This window comes from Callospermophilus lateralis, unplaced genomic scaffold, assembly GCF_048772815.1.
Source record: "Callospermophilus lateralis isolate mCalLat2 unplaced genomic scaffold, mCalLat2.hap1 Scaffold_107, whole genome shotgun sequence".
Taxonomy (NCBI): Eukaryota; Metazoa; Chordata; class Mammalia; order Rodentia; family Sciuridae; genus Callospermophilus; species Callospermophilus lateralis.
This window is the reverse complement of record NW_027510917.1, coordinates 402546-412636: the sequence shown is the minus strand read 5'-3', so window position 1 is coordinate 412636 and position 10091 is coordinate 402546. Positions and strand designations below refer to the sequence as shown.

General features: G+C 36.1%; 1 pseudogene; it reads right to left on the bottom strand.

Annotated features, from left to right (window-relative positions):
- Positions 1-1564: 1564 nt before the first annotated feature.
- Positions 1565-8113, bottom strand: LOC143386231 (leucine-rich repeat-containing G-protein coupled receptor 4-like; annotated as a pseudogene).
- Positions 8114-10091: the final 1978 nt, after the last annotated feature.

The window sequence follows — 10091 nt, the reverse complement described above, 5'->3', positions numbered from 1 at the left end:
CATAAGATAAAAATTCTTTATATGCACAGTATGTACAGTTTAATTATTAAACTGTAATCTAGCTTAATTTTTTAGTATATCCAGGATAATAATATGGCAGTAGGTTTGCTATTTAGTACATTGTTCAAAAAACATATTGAGCAATTATAACTTTAAGACTCCACAAAAAAGCATGGCAGAAGACCCTATATGAGAATCAGGTAAAATTTTTAATTTTCAAAGACATAGGACTAAACCTTATCCTTCCCCCTCCCCCCCCCACTTAATGATATGTCTGTCTAGTGTAACAAGAACTCAGCATATGAACTATTGAATAGGTTTTTTTGTAAGTCATGGTATGGGAAAATTTTATAGAAGCTTCCAAGTAATAACATAAGTTTAAGAGAATCCAGTTCACTAAGAAATAAATTTAAGTGCTTTGTGTTATATTTATTTTCAGCTTCCTCCAATTAAAAAAATGACCCCAGTTTACTTTTTGTATAATCCATACTGTAAATAGATGACATAAGAACAAAACTGGAAAATATCAGTAGAACCAATGATATTAAGAAGCATTCATTAATGGGAACATTACATGGAGCCATCAAATCCCTTAGGTACTATTAAAATCTCATTAGTAAGTAGTGTAGCCAAAACTACTTAAACTAACACATCAATTAGCCATTTATTTTGTACTAGTAATATAATTGCAAAACACTGAAAATCATGGTAAGCATAATAAAGCAATGTAAAATGACCCCAAACAAATGTACTGATTTTTTTATTCTAACAGCTGTTAATATGGTTTTTAAAACATCTTCAGGTTTATATAGATTTATAAAGCAATTGAACAAAATTTGTGATTCTCATGTAAAAGTGGAAATAGAAAACAATGATACCTATGCGTACTCTCACAGTTCTACTTGGGAGACAATCCCTTTTTTGGCCCTGTAGTAAGTTGTCCTGAGATTAATGATCAAATATTAGGTAAAATTAGCAAGACGTTTTTGTCAGTTATATAAAGTCACATTTTGAACTACCTTTTTTAAAAATATTAACAGCTGTCCTTTATCTTGTGCTTAATTCAGAAATAGGTATAAATTTGCTCCTTATGGATCTAAAAAACCTAAAAGTTATATTGCTATACCACACCCAAAATCCTTTTCAAGTTCTGTTTTAAATAGGCCACCATTCCTTGGACATTGCATTTTTCACCAATTAATAATTTAGGCACCTGTTCTTTGAAAAATATCAGATTTGAGAAATAAACTGCCACCTTCCCTTCTATGTGACACCAGGCAGTGATTACAGAAGTGCTTCCCAGATGAAAGAACAGAATAGGGTTCACTCTATAAACACTGTGAATTTGGTTGATGGGGGAAACAGTTACAAACACAGTAGTTCAGTCTTTACCTCTTGGTAGATCGCTTTTTTTTGTTTGTTTGTTTTATTTTTTAATTTTTTTTGCCATTTCACCAAGATTTTATTAAGTTCACTTAAATTAGTTTTTCTTTTTGATTGGTATTGTTTTATTTTTATTTTTATTTTTTATTGGTTGTTCAAAAATTACAAAGCTCTTGACATATCATATTTCATACATTAGATTCAAGTGGATTATGCCTCTTGGTAGATTGTAAGCGTAGCATACCAAAGGGAATCCTCGACTCTGATAGAAGCAGGCTTGTCCACACACCTGCACTTGGTCAGAACTGTCTGAGATAAAGGAGTCTTCTTCATCTGCACAGTCAGAGTGGGCTGACTGTGTGCCACAATCAGACCAATATTTCACTGGTCTTTGGCAAGAAGCCACTGCCAATGCAGGACAGCTGTGTGATTTTATTAAGTGTTTGCATGATACTGGTTTTGTCAAAAGAAAAGATTCACAGCAGTCACATACAGTCAGGTTACCCTGCAAGTGTGAGTACATGCCACAGTCATAGTAGAAATCCTGTTCCACACAACCACCTTGGCTACTGATGGAAACTGAAACTGATCCACTTTTCTTATTAATGCGTCACTTCAGTAACTTCCAGTCTTCTTTAAATTTTGGATTGAAGAAAACATACAGGACCAGATTAAGGCAAGCAGGCAATGGGAAAAATATCAGAGTAACAGACTACATTATTTCAGGACTGATAGAGATTGTAGTGGTAAATGGTGCAAATGAGAAAAATGCAACAGGGCAAAAAAAGATGGAATTGATGAAAATTAGCCAAGCAACATGCTTAATCATGCTAGATTGTGAGTTTTCTGAGAGGTCTTCTTTTTCCAAGTTGCAGTAAAGTTTAGTGTAGATGATGGCCATTAATAAAAATGCTAGTGAGTTTAACAGCACTAAAATCACAGTAAATCCTAATGATGGCGTCTCTCCTGTGGGAAATGGCAAGCACAAGGGTGATGCAGAATATTCCCCTCTATGGAAAAGGGGGAAACAGCCTGATACTTCAGCACCCAGAAAAGCAAAATGGGCCGCAATCTGGAACTGCTTGAGATGATTGCTTTTCCCATTTTTCATGATATTTTTTGCAGATAACCTTCTTTTAACAGCTGCTAACATTAATAAAAATATGGCACTTTCTGAGGAAAAAACTGTAAGGAACACAGCTGCTTTTCAGCCACTGCCAGTCTCCCACCAAATGCCAAATTTAGCAAATCTGCCCCAGGATACGACATCAAGAAAAGTTAAGATGCCAGTATAGATTCCCATGAATAAGTTAGACACAGAAATCAAGCCTATGAACAACTTGGAGGAAGGGAGTGATGTACAAGATGTGAAGGTTTTTAAAATGACTAGCAGGTTGAAAAACAATGCAACTAAGAAAATGAACCACATGGTGGGACGTATCATCCAGCTTCCCAGTAAATATTCACGGGGCTTAAAAGCACCTAACATTAAAAAGAAACAGAAACATGAAAGACAATTTAGAAAATACCATATTTTATTTAATATTCTTGATAGAATGACTAATGATGGTTGAATCTAGAATAAATCAGCTACCTAATTGAATTGAACCAAACTGAAAAAAAATATTGCTTTTAAGATATTTCAGTCACAGACTAGGCTACTTTAAAAATTAAGCAGCTTAATATCTTGGGGTAGCTGGCACACACCTATAATCCCAGGGACTGAAGAGGTTTAAGCAGGAGGGGATGGCAAGTTCAAGGCCAGCTTCATCAAATAAGCAAGATCCTGTCTCAAACTAAAAACATAAAAAGGGCTCCAGGGAGGGTACTTAGTAGTAAAGCTCCCCAGGGTTCAATCACCAGTACTGAAACAAAACATAACCAGGATAACTTTCTTTTATTATTTGGTAAGGCCATATAGAGATATTTCCAAGAAATTTTCTACATTTTCTTTTACTTTATTCTTTTTTTAAATATTTTTTTAGTTGTAAATGGACACAATATCTTTTTTTTTATGTGGTGCTGAGGATTGAACCCAGTGCCTCACACATGCCAAGCAAGCACTCCACCACTGAGCTATAACCCCAGCCCTCTACTTTTCCTTATACTAAATATACAAAGCACAGTATCTACCAAATAAAGTTACTTAAAATATTGAGGGTCTGGAATCAGATAGTTCATAACTTGCTACTCTTACCTTAAAAAAGCCACTTAAGCCTAATAAGTTGCATTTTCTGATATGTAGATAATAATGCCTACTTAATACAGTTGACTGCTTAAGTAAATTTGCATACATAAATACTTAAGCAGGCTTCTGGGCACATACTGGAACTTTAGTAAATATTAGCTTTTTTTTCTTCCTTCCTTATCCCTATGTACTTCATTTTTAAAAAAAATATTCATATTAGTTGTTGATGAACATTTATTTGTTTGTTTGTTTGTTTATATGTGGTGCTGAGAATTGAACCCAGTGCCTCCAACATGGCAAAAGCTTTACCATTTACCACTGAGCCATAACCCCAGCTCTCTATATATTTTATAACTGTATATGTATGTATATACACAGATTTGTAACATTTTAAACCCAGTTTCTTATGGCATTTAACAGCAAACTGCTGAAGTTGGTTATGGTAGATAATCAATGTTAAATATTCATACAAAGCTTGGCACAAAACAAAACCCCTATATAATAGTAAAACATATATATATATATATATATATATATATATATACATACACACACACACACACACACACACACACACATACTTATATACATACATATATAGGATCGCAAGAATGCACTTAGTAGCTGAATTGCTGGTTCTAATAACTGACTTTGACATGCTGGTAATGTCGCAAATGAAAAATATTTCATTTATAATTAGGAAGTGAAAATGTTTGACTATAAAGAGCAAGATAACTATGTATTATGATTGCCTAAAAGATGTTTTAACTTTCCGAACTGTCATGAAATTTGACATATACAATAGAACTACAGTTCTGCATCATTTATCTGATTTTCAATGAACACAAAATTTTTAGTCAAATTTCTTTTCACTCTGAACCGTCAGGAAGTGCTAGAATGAAAGTTCTTTCTCACATTTTATTTGCGGGGAGGGTAGTATAGGGACTAACCCCAGGGGTGTTCTACCACTAAAGTATATACCCAACCTTTTTCACTTTTTATTTGGAGACAGGATCTCTCTAAATTGGCAAGGGTCTCATTAAGTGGCTGACACTGGCCCTGCACTTGCAGTCCTCCTGCCTCAGTCTCCAGAATGAACCCGATTATAGGTGTGTCCAGTACTACAAAAATACTGTTTCCTGCCAGGCAAAATGGCACACACCTATAATCCCAGAGGCTCTGGAGGCTGAGGCAGGAGGATCATGGATTTAAAGCCAGCCTCAGCAACTTAGCAAGGCCTTAAGCAACTCAGTGGGACCCTGCCTCTATAAATAATATATATAAAAAAGGGCTGAGACTGTGGCTCAATGGTTAAGCACCCCTGGGTTCAATCCCCAGTACCACCATCCCCTCCAAAAAGTATGTTGTTTCCTTCTCACTGATCATCAGGTCTGTGTAAAATCTCCAACACTTGAATCATTCATGGGAAAAAGAGTAAACTGCACTCCTAACTGCCAAAAATTAATATCTGCACAATAAAATAAATTACATAAATGATTCATGCTAGCTGCACTTACTCATCTGTTAAAATTAAGTTTGTTCTCCTTCTCCACACAAGGAAATGGGTTAAATATTCAAAGCATACATACATAGACCCTTAAGAAGCTCACAATTCAGCATCAGTTATTAGTGAATTCACAGCGCTGATGATTCTAAGTTATAAAATTAATGGCCAACCCAGGCATGGTGGCACACACCTGCAATCCGAGTGGCTCAGGAAGCTGAGACCAGAGGATTGTGAGTTCAAAGCCAGCCTCAGCAACACTGAGTTGCTAAGCAACTCAGTGAGACCCTGTCTCTAAATAAAATATTAAATAGGGCTGGGGATGTGGCTCAGTGCCTGAGTGCTCCTGAGTTGAATCCCTGTTACCCCGTCACCCTCCCTACCCCCAAAATTAATGGCCAGGTCATCCTGTGACATCATACTAATAGGAATCTATTTGGTAGCACCTGATTTAACAAAAAATATTTAAAATCTTGCCTTTATGGTAAAAGTATAAATCAAAGTTCTCTGGTAGGCAAAGCAGAATATGACATTACAATCAAGTAAACATTGGAATCATTTAATAACTTTCCTAAAACTACAACTTCAATGAATTAAATAAGAAATAATAGACAAGATTGCATTTAAAAAAATTATAGGTCCATGCTTATAATCCCAGTGGCACAGGATGCTAAGGCAGGAGGATCACAAGTTCAAAACTAGCTTCAGCAACTTAGTGAGGCCCAAAACAACTTAATGAGACCCTTCCTCAAAATGAAAAAGTAAGACAGGTTGGTGATGTGGCTCAGTGGTTAAGAAACCTTGGATTCAATCAATACCCAAAAATGAAATGAAATAATAATAATAATAATAATAATAAGAAGAAGAAGAAGAAGAAGACTGGGGACAAAGCTCAGTAATAAAGCACAAGCTTTGCATTTTGGAGGCCCTGGATTCAATCCCTGGCACTACAATAAATAAAGAATAATATAAAAACAAAAAAAAATTATGGACCTGTGACTTACTTCAGAACTAGTTCTAGACCTAAAGGACCATCAAGAAATTCCCTCTCCAACTTGATGTACATGACCCTCCCCTGCAAGAGCTTGTTAATATGCAGATTCTGATTCAGTGGTATGAGCTTGAGATTCTGCAAGAGATGCTGGTACACTGACCACACTATGAATCAGAAGGCCTTACAGGATCATCTAGCCCCACTCTTATAAAATAGAAATAACATCCATCGCCAGGAAGATTAGATATATTTGCCCAATGTTTACTTAAAGTAAAATATTACAGCCAAATGGGTTGATCATTACCTGTTGGGGGTGTACAATGGATAATTATTTGACTATGCTCTTCATTTTCAGCAGTGCTGGTGACATTTGCTGCATCAGTGGTACATGAATATACAACAAAGTATGTTGAATTAAAAGTGGGCAGCTCAAAAGAACCAAATGTTCCCACAATTTTCTCTCCCCTGCATGATGTTAAAGTTCATTGTATACAAATGTGGCTTGATAACACATTAAATATGCCAGTAACACAGGAAAGGCCATTTTTCTCACAGACCTCATATTGATCCTTCCCAAACTGATTACAACACATGCATTTTGATTAATGCCTTAGGGAGTGTTCTGTTTCTAAAGGTTCATGTACTTGCCTTTTTCCTTTGTCACACTATGGTATCTTGAAGGCTGTTATCTTCTATGTTTAAATTTGCATAAGAGTCACAGCCCCAAAATGCACAGCACTGATAAGCATATGGTACTGATAAAGACCTGGGGGAAAAATGTAAAATACACTCTGAGTAGCAACTTCATAGACATAATTTTGTTTTGTAAAAAGCATTTTAATCTTTGAAAACCCCAACCTACGTGTCAGAAAAGTCTAAGTATCATATAATTTAGTCTTGACAATTTATCCTCTAGGAACCTTATCTATGTTATACACTCTGATAAAGCTCATAAAAATGATCATAAATATACACCACAAACTTTCTCCCTTTCAATGAGGTGTCTCTTATGAAAGGTGGATGCAAATCAAGTATATATAAAGTTTCATAATAATACTGCAATTTAAAGTAAAACTGTTGCCAGGTGCAATGACACAGGCCTATAATCCAAACTGTCATATCTAAAACAGTTTTTTTGGTCAATGATTTCTCCAGCCCTAACAATGATTCTATGGGGTGCCTGACATCCTCTCATGAAATACCATTTCTACTTAAAGCAGGTAGTATTTCTACCCCCAAACACTGGCTTTGGCTTCTCATAAGCCAAAGCCCATTAGAGCCCAGGATATTTGGGGGAAACATGCTAGAGACAGTGGTACAAGAAATTTATCTGGTTTAAGAGAGAGCCCCGGGCAGATGAGGTGGCACATGCCTGTATTCCCAGCTACTTGGAAGGCTAGGCTAGGAAGATGGCAAGCTTAAAGTTAGACTATACAACTTAGTGAGACCATATCTCAATATAAATCCTTTTTAAAAGGGCTGGAGATGTAGCTTAGTGGTAGATTGCACATGCAAGATCCTTGTTCAATCCCCATACTCATATATTATATATATGAGTATATATATATATATATATATATATATATATATATATATATATATATAGAGAGAGAGAGAGAGAGAGAGAGAGAGAGAGAGAGAAAATCTGTAGGAAGCCTGTACATTCCCTTTCCTTAGCTAATTCATGTGGTTAAACCAACTCCAGTTGGCTTCTCTGATTCTTCAGCCCAAACATTCACACTGGGTCAAGCAGGGAGGCAGAAATTTATGAGGGATAAACGCATCCTCCCTGCCATCTGGAGCTACCCCAATTCCTGTGAAACCTCCTAACATAGCCCTCTCCCCATCAGTCCTACTCAGTTAAGTGCTGTCTTGTTCTAAGCACTCAATTTGAGAAAGAACCTCCTTCATTGGCCTCTCACATCCTTTGATTATCTCTTTGATGGGTATAAATGGTCTTTAACTTGTCCAGCTCACACATCTGGTAAGTGGCAGAGCTGAAGGTTTGGACATTCAGGCTTTTAACCACCAAGTTTAATGCCATATACCATCTAGCCTCATTAAACTAAAAAAAAAAAAAGCAAAACAAAAAAATAGGGCCCTGAGCCAAACCAAAAAAAAAAAAAAAAATGAAATCCCACTCCATATTTTATACTTGGCCTTGAACACACCTTGTAAGTATTGCTGAGAAATAAAGTTGATGGTGCCAATTTTGTAGAGTCTGGTAGTCATTTGCACTGCTCACCAATGACTTCTGGCTCTTCACCTTCTGGGAACCTGCAGGATTGCACTTCCAGGTCACGTGACTAGTCCTGACCAAAGAGTGTGCATGGAAGGAGTTTGTGCCATTCCTGGGTGGAGCATTTAATGCTAGTGAGAGATGAGCCTGAGATATGTCTCTCTGATAGGAAAACAATAATGCCCATTAAGATGTTTTCTCCATTGAGCAGAGCCCTCTACCAAACTATCATGGTCGCATAATGTGAGCAAAACACAGATCTTTTTGATTTTAAGCCATTGAAATTTGGGGGTTAATATCTATCATAGCCTGCTGTAGTCTATCCTGACTGATTTAACTAGCCTCCTATATCCATAGTTCAACCAGTTGAGGATCAAAAACTTTCTTTAAAAAAATTTCTTTGAGGGCTGGGGCTATAGCTCAGTGGCAGAGTGCTTGCCTAGCATGTGTGAGGCACAGGGTTTGATCCTTACACTGCATAAAAATAAAATAAAATAAAATAAAATAAAGGGATGCTGTTCATCGACAACTACAAAAATAAAAGTAAAAATATTTTTTTAAAAAAACTGCATTTATGGGATAGGGTGTAGCTCAGTGGTAGAGCACTTGCCTAGCATATGTGAGGCACTGGGTTTGATCCTCAGTCTCACATTTTAAAAAATAGATAAAACAAACAAGTAAAATAAAGGTATTGTGTCTATATGCAACTAAAAATATTTTAAAAATTGCATTTTTACTGAACATGTATAGACATTTCTTCTTGTCATTATTTCCTAAACAAAACATTATAACAAGTATTTTCATAGAATTTACATTGTACTATTTTTATAAGTAATTTAGAGATAATTCAAAATATACCAAAAATAAGTATAGGTTATACAAATATTATGCCACTTTGTATAAAGTGTTGAACATCCATGGATTTGAGAGTCCAGGAGAGGTTCTGAAACCAGATTCTCAAGGATACTGAGGGACAACTGTACATACAGTATGATTGTTTACTCATTGATTCAACCATTTTTCTGCCCAAGAGTGAAATCTCAAGCCAAAGTCCTGAAGGTCCTAGTTTAATACATCTGGGATGCGGAACAGACCTGTGCAGCTTTCTGGTACACCCAAGTGATTCTAATGGTCTAGTAAGGCTGAGATTCCTGCATGGCTAAATATTGTGATGATAGATTAAAATATGGTGTCTACACTTGAGGGCTACCTAGACTGAGAGGACAAGCTCAGAGCCAGAATAATCACACTACTAACAGGGTAAATGACCTGAAATATTCAAAAGTAAGTACGAATACATAAGCAATTGATGAACAATAAAGCTTTACATGTAATAGAAAGTAGATATGCTTCTTGGAAAATCCATTCATCCCATGTAATAGAAAGTAGAAATGCTTCTTGGCAAATCCATTAATCACATGTAGTAGAAAGTAGAAATGTTTCATGACAAATCCATTCATCACATGTAGTAGAAAGTAGAAATGCTTCTTGACAAATCCATTCATCAACTCTGTGACTCCAGACCAGGTACCCAAGCTGTCAGTTTAACATGTAGACTATTATCTGTCACTATGCTTCCAGTTATGTAAAACAAAGCTTAAAAAACCTCTAAAGATGTGGCCCAGGGTCAAAATAGTTCATACATGGCTGAATTGGACTCTAGATCCAGGCTTTTATCTATCTAGGGCCCAAGGCCTTGACTGATTCATTTAAGGCCCCTGCTTCTCTTTCAGTTTTCTCTCTTTTCTCCCTTTATCTTGAACCATGTATTCTGGCTGCATTA